This window comes from Chelonia mydas, chromosome 14 (genome assembly GCF_015237465.2).
Source record: "Chelonia mydas isolate rCheMyd1 chromosome 14, rCheMyd1.pri.v2, whole genome shotgun sequence".
In the NCBI taxonomy this organism is placed as follows: Eukaryota; Metazoa; Chordata; order Testudines; family Cheloniidae; genus Chelonia; species Chelonia mydas.
The window spans coordinates 28,078,908-28,085,318 of record NC_051254.2 but is presented as its reverse complement, the minus strand read 5'-3'; positions in this window follow the sequence as shown (position 1 = coordinate 28,085,318).

Below are 6,411 nucleotides of genomic sequence, written 5' to 3'. Positions count from 1 at the left end.
CCTTTCTCTTCACTGATGTTCTGGCCACATCAGTGGTCCAGCTTTCCCTATTCCCCACCTCCACCTCCCAGTGATGTTTCCCTGCCAGGAATCCTTCAGAGCCCAGTGCACACAGCGGAATTGAATCTCTCAGAATTGTTGGGCAGGTCCTGTCATGTGTGTTCATGTCTGACACTTTTCTGATCTGCAGACAGGTTAAGGTGAGGGTGAGCTGTTCATGGATCCCATGCAACCTCTGCTGGGGACATAAACTCCGTATGCAGTAAACACTGGGCTTTCCCCACACCCTGGAAGAGACTCACATTTGCTGAGCTGGAATCAGACCATAGTTAAAGTTACAGCCCCTGCAGGCTATGGTAAGAATTGTAACCCAGCATGCCCTAGGAGTGCTGTGAAATTCACAGGGACAAGCTTGACTAAATGCTGGAGCTAATGTTGTCAATCTCTAGTGTCAGCTACAGCTCAGAAAATCCCCATTAGGATGCTGGCATTTTTGGGGAGCTGCTCAGGGGGCTGCGTGAAATGCGCTGGGATCTCAGCCTGGTTCCCAGGGTGTAGGCATCTCCATCACACGCCGAGGTAACCAGCAAATTCTGCACTGATCTTGCCCCTCTGTGTGAGGCTCAGCAGAGAGGTCAGGGACTCAGTGGACCATGCAGACAGAGCTCCTTTCTCCCCTTTAGAGAGAGATTCATCCCAGGTCAGGGCAGAGGACCAATGGCCCAGGAAAGTGTATGTGAGGGGAACTGGTACTGGGATCCCTGCATTGTACAGGTAAGGGGTTACACAGAGTCTCCCAGCTCCCTTGTCTATTCCAGCTGCAGGAGGGGGCATCCTGGAACAGACTGAGGGGGCCTCGGAGAAGCAGCCACCTGGGCCCAGAACATGTAATGTAACCATGGTGGGAAAAGGGCAGTGACTGGAGCACCACTGGGGATGGGTCTGGTTATAAGGATGGCTCTGCAGAGGGATACAATGTTGCAACAAGATACAATTTCCCTTCCTCACTACTCTGAATGAAGGCCACATGAAGATCATCCAGAATTCGTCTCGCCAAGCACAACCCTGCAGTGTCCTCCTTTCTGATGCACCCCACAGCGCCCTCCCCTCACTTCCCAACAGGGGGCGATTGTGAACGTGGAACCCCCACTGGAGCCCTGTACAACACAAATTTATTTCTTGACCTCCAAGCAAGTCAAAGGAGGTTGGCCCTGCCCTGGAAGAGCCCAGCTAGCTTACAGATGGGGAAACTGAGGTACAGAGCCTGTGTCATTCACCAAGCCTGCCCATTCTCATCAGCCACCCCAGTCTCAGCTGATTCTCTGTTGTCAGCGCCGCGTGTCTGTGCCATGCACAGAGCGTGGCTGCTCCCACCCCAGTTCCAGCACCGCGTGTCTCTGCCATTCACTAGGCATGACTGTTTGCAGCTCCCCCCGCCCCAGTCAGTGCTATGTCCGTGTCATGCCCCAACTCTGCATGTTCTCAGCGCTGTGTATCTGCCATGCCCCAAGTCGGCCGGCTGTCGGCTCTCCCAGCCTGCTCGCACTGCTGTGTGCCTGGGATACGCACAGAGCCGACCTATTCTCCTCTACCTCCCCTGCCCCCAGTCCCAGGGCTGGGTGTCTAGGCCATGCTCCAAGCCTGAATCAACTGCACCCTTGTTTCAGTGTTGTGCAGCTGGGCCATGCACCACTGGCCTGTGTGGCTAGTTGAACTACTGAACTACTGGCCTGTGTGGCTAGTTGAGCTGGTAGGTTCATTTCCAAAGGCCGCGGGGTTCAGTGATTGAGGTGTGGGTCTGCTGTATTTGACAGAGACCTGGCACGAAGGTGTACATTTCTAATGGTGAGAGTAATTAAGCACTAGAGCAATTTGCCAAGGGGCGTGGCAGAGTCTCTGTCACTGACAAGTTTTAAATCAAGATTCAGGAAAAAAAATCAAAACGATGCTCTAGGAATTATTTGGGGTAAGTTCCATGGCCTGTGTGACACGGGAGATGAGAAAATCGGTCTAGAAGATCGCAGTGGCCCCTTCTGGCCTTGGAATCCATGAAACATCGTCCCAGCTTTGTCTGAGCCCTGGTCTACACTAGGACTTTAGGTCGAATTTAGCAGCGTTAAATCGATGTAAACCTGCACCCGTCCACACGATGAAGCCCTTTATTTCGACTTAAAGGGCTCTTAAAATCGATTTCCTTACTCCACCCCTGACAAGTGGATTAGCGCTTAAATCGGCCTTGCCGGCTCGAATTTGGGGTACTGTGGACACAATTCGACGGTATTGGCCTCCGGGAGCTATCCCAGAGTGCTCCATTTTGACCGCTCTGGACAGCACTCTCAACTCAGATGCACTGGCCAGGTAGACAGGAAAAGAACCGCGAACTCTTGAATCTCATTTCCTGTTTGGCCAGCGTGGCAAGCTGCAGGTGACCATGCAGAGCTCATCAGCAGAGGTGACCATGATGGAGTCCCAGAATCGCAAAAGAGCTCCAGCATGGACCGAACGGGAGGTACGAGATCTGATCGCTGTATGGGGAGAGGAATCCGTGCTATCAGAACTCCGTTCCAGTTTTCGAAATGCCAAAACCTTTGTCAAAATCTCCCAGGGCATGAAGAACAGAGGCCATAACAGGGACCCGAAGCAGTGCCGCGTGAAACTGAAGGAGCTGAGGCAAGCCTACCAGAAAACCAGAGAGGCGAACGGCCGCTCCGGGTCAGAGCCCCAAACATGCCGCTTCTATGATGAGCTGCATGCCATTTTAGGGGGTTCAACCACCACTACCCCAGCCGTGTTGTTTGACTCCTTCAATGGAGATGGAGGCAACACGGAAGCAGGTTTTGGGGACGAAGAAGATGATGATGATGATGAGGTTGTAGAAGCTCACAGCAAGCAAGCGGAGAAACCAGTTTTCCCGACAGCCAGGAACTGTTTCTCACCCTGGACCTGGAGCCAGTACCCCCCTAACCCACCCAAGGCTGCCTCCTGGACCCAGCAGGTGGAGAAGGGACCTCCGGTGAGTGTACCTTTTAAAATACTATACACGGTTTAAAAGCAAGCATGTGAAAGGATTAATTTGCCCTGGCATTCGCGGCTCTCCTGGATGTACTCCCAAAGCCTTTGCCAAAGGTTTCTGGGGAGGGCAGACTTATTGCGTCCTCCATGGTAGGACACTTTACCACTCCAGGCCAGTAACACGTACTTGGGAATCATTGTACAACAAAGCATTGCAGTGTATGTTTGCTGGCGTTCAAACAACATCCGTTCTTTATCTCTCTGTGTTATCCTCAGGAGAGTGAGAGATCATTCATGGTCACCTGGTTGAAATAGGGTGCTTTTCTTCAGGGGACACTCAGAGGAGCCCGTTCCTGCTGGGCTGTTTGCCTGTGGCTGAACAGAAATGTTCCCCGCTGTTAGCCACAGGGAGGGGGAGGGTTGAGGGGATAGCCACGCGGTGGGGGAAGGCAAAATGCGACCTTGTAACGAAAGCACATGTGTTATGTATGTAATGTTAACAGCACGGTTTACCCTGAAAGAGTGTAGCCACTGTTTTATAAAATGTGTCTTTTTAAATACCGCTGTCCCTTTTTTTTTGTCCACCAGCTGCATGTGTTTCAATGATTACAGGATCTCCTCCTTCCCAGAGGCTAGTGAAGATTAGAAAGAAAAAAAAAACGCACTCGTGATGAAATGTTCTCTGAGCTCATGCTGTCCTCCCACACTGACAGAGCACAGACAAATGCATGGAGGCAGACAATGTCAGAGTACAGGAAAGCACAAAATGACCGGGAAGAGAGGTGGCGGGCTGAAGAGAGTAAGTGGTGGGCTGAAGAGAGTAAGTGGCAGGCTGAAGGGAGGGCTGAAGCTCAAATGTGGCGGCAGCGTGATGAGAGGAGGCAGGATTCAATGCTGAGGCTGCTGGAGGATCAAACCAGTATGCTCCAGTGTATGGTTGAGCTGCAGCAAAGGCAGCTGGAGGAAACTGCCACTACAGCCCCTGTGTAACCAACCACCCTCGTCCCGAGGTTCCATAGCCTCCACACCCAGACGCCCAAGAATGCGGTGGGGGGGCCTCCAGCCAACCAGCCACTCTGCCACAGAGGATTGCCCAAAAAACAGAAGGCTGGCATTCAATAAATTTTAAAGCTGTAAACTTTTGAAGTGCTGTGTGGCATTTTCCTTCCCTCCTCCACCACCCCTCCTGGGCTACCTTGGTAGTCATCCCCCTATTTGTGTGATGACTGAATAAAGAATGCATGAATGTGAAGCAACAATGACTTTATTGCCTCTGCAAGCGGTGATCGAAGGGAGGAGGGGAGGGTGGTTAGCTTACAGGGAAGTAGAGTGAACCAAGGGGCAGGAGGTTTCATCAAGGAGAAACAAACAGAACTTTCACACCGTAGCCTGGCCAGTCATGAAACTGGTTTTCAAAGCTTCTCTGATGCGTACCGCGCCCTCCTGTGCTCTTCTAACCGACCTGGTGTCTGGCTGCGCGTAACCAGCAGCCAGGCGATTTGCCTCAACCTCCCACCCTGCCATAAACATCTCCCCCTTACTCTCACAGAGATTGTGGAGCGCACAGCGAGCAGTAATAACAGTGGGAATATTGGTTTTGCTGAGGTCTAAGCGAGTCAGTAAACTGCGCCAGCGCGCCTTTAAACGTCCAAATGCACATTCTACCACCATTCTGCACTTGCTCAGCCTGTAGTTGAATGGCTCCTGACTACTGTCCAGGCTGCCTGTGTACGGCTTCATGAGCCACGGCATTAAGGGATAGGCTGGGTCCCCAAGGATAACTATAGGCATTTCAACATCCCCAACAGTTATTTTCTGGTCTGGGAATAAAGTCCTTCCTGCAGCTTTTGAAACAGACCAGAGTTCCTGAAGATGCGAGCGTCATGTACCTTTCCCGGCCATCCCATGTTGATGTTGGTGAAACGTCCCTTGTGATCCACCAGAGCTTGCAGCACTACTGAAAAGTATCCCTTGCGGTTTATGTACTCGCCGGCTTGGTGCTCCAGTGCCAAGATACGGATATGGGTTCCGTCTATGGCCCCACCACAGTTAGGGAATCCCATTGCAGCAAAGCCATCCACTATGACCTGCACATTTCCCAGGGTCACTACCCTTGATATCAGCAGATCTTTGATTGCGTGGGCTACTTGCATCACAGCAGCCCCCATAGTAGATTTGCCCACTCCAAATTGATTCCCGACTGACTGGTAGCTGTCTGGCGTTGCAAGCTTCCACAGGGCTATCACCACTCGCTTCTTAACTGTGAGGGCTGCTCTCATCTTGGTATTCATGCGCTTCAGGGCAGGGGAAAGCAAGTCACAAAGTTCCATGAAAGAGCCCTTACGCATGTGAAAGTTTCGCAGCCACTGGAAATCGTCCCAGACCTGCAACACGATGCGGTCCCACCAGTCTGTGCTTGTTTCCTGAGCCCAGAATCGGCGTTCCACAGCATGAACCTGCCCCATTAGCACCATGATGCATGCATTGGCAGGGACCATGCTTTCAGAGAAATCTGTGTCCATGTCCTGATCACTCACGTGACCGCGCTGACGTCGCCTCCTCGCCCGGTATCGCTCTGCCAGGTTCTGGTGCTGCATATACTGCTGGATAATGCGTGTGGTGTTTAATGTGCTCCTAACTGCCAAAGTGAGCTGAGCGGCCTCCATGCTTGCCTTGGTATGGCGTCCGCACTGAAAAAAGGCGCGGAACGATTGTCTGCCGTTGCTCTGACGGAGGGAGGGGCGACTGACGACATGGCTTACAGGGAATTAAAATCAACAAAGGGGGTGGCTTTACATCAAGGAGTATTTCAGGCAGGACTTCACGGAGGGTTCCAATAAGAAATGGTGCACCTAAGTAATTGTTCTTATTGGAACAAGGAGGTTAGCCTGGCCTCTGATTGATACATGGCTAGATTCACCTTGCTGCACCTTTTCTGTGAGTGACTGCAGTGTGACCTAGAGGAATGAGTCCCCTAGACGGGGGAGGGGGGAAAGCAAATGAGTACAAAACAAATCTGGTCTATTTCTTGTTTTGATCCACTCCATCTATCTTTTACATCTTTGGCTGTCAGCAGATGGTGCAGAAGGACTGCAAGCCATCCACATCTCATGGCTGCTCGGCACAAGACGGTGCAGTAGGACTGCTAGCCATCCTCATCTCTTGCCTTCCTGGCAGAAGATGGTACAGTAGGACTGCTAGCAATCCGTATCGCCTGCCTGCTCACCATAAGATGGTTCAATAGGACTGACTGCATGACTAAAGAGAATGACCTGGTCAAGTCACTCCAAATTTAGTCCCTGCACCCATGTCTGCCCAGGCGCTCCTGATCGACCTCACAGAGGCGACCAGGAGCACCTCAGACATGACAATGACGGCTACCAGTCCTACTGTACCATC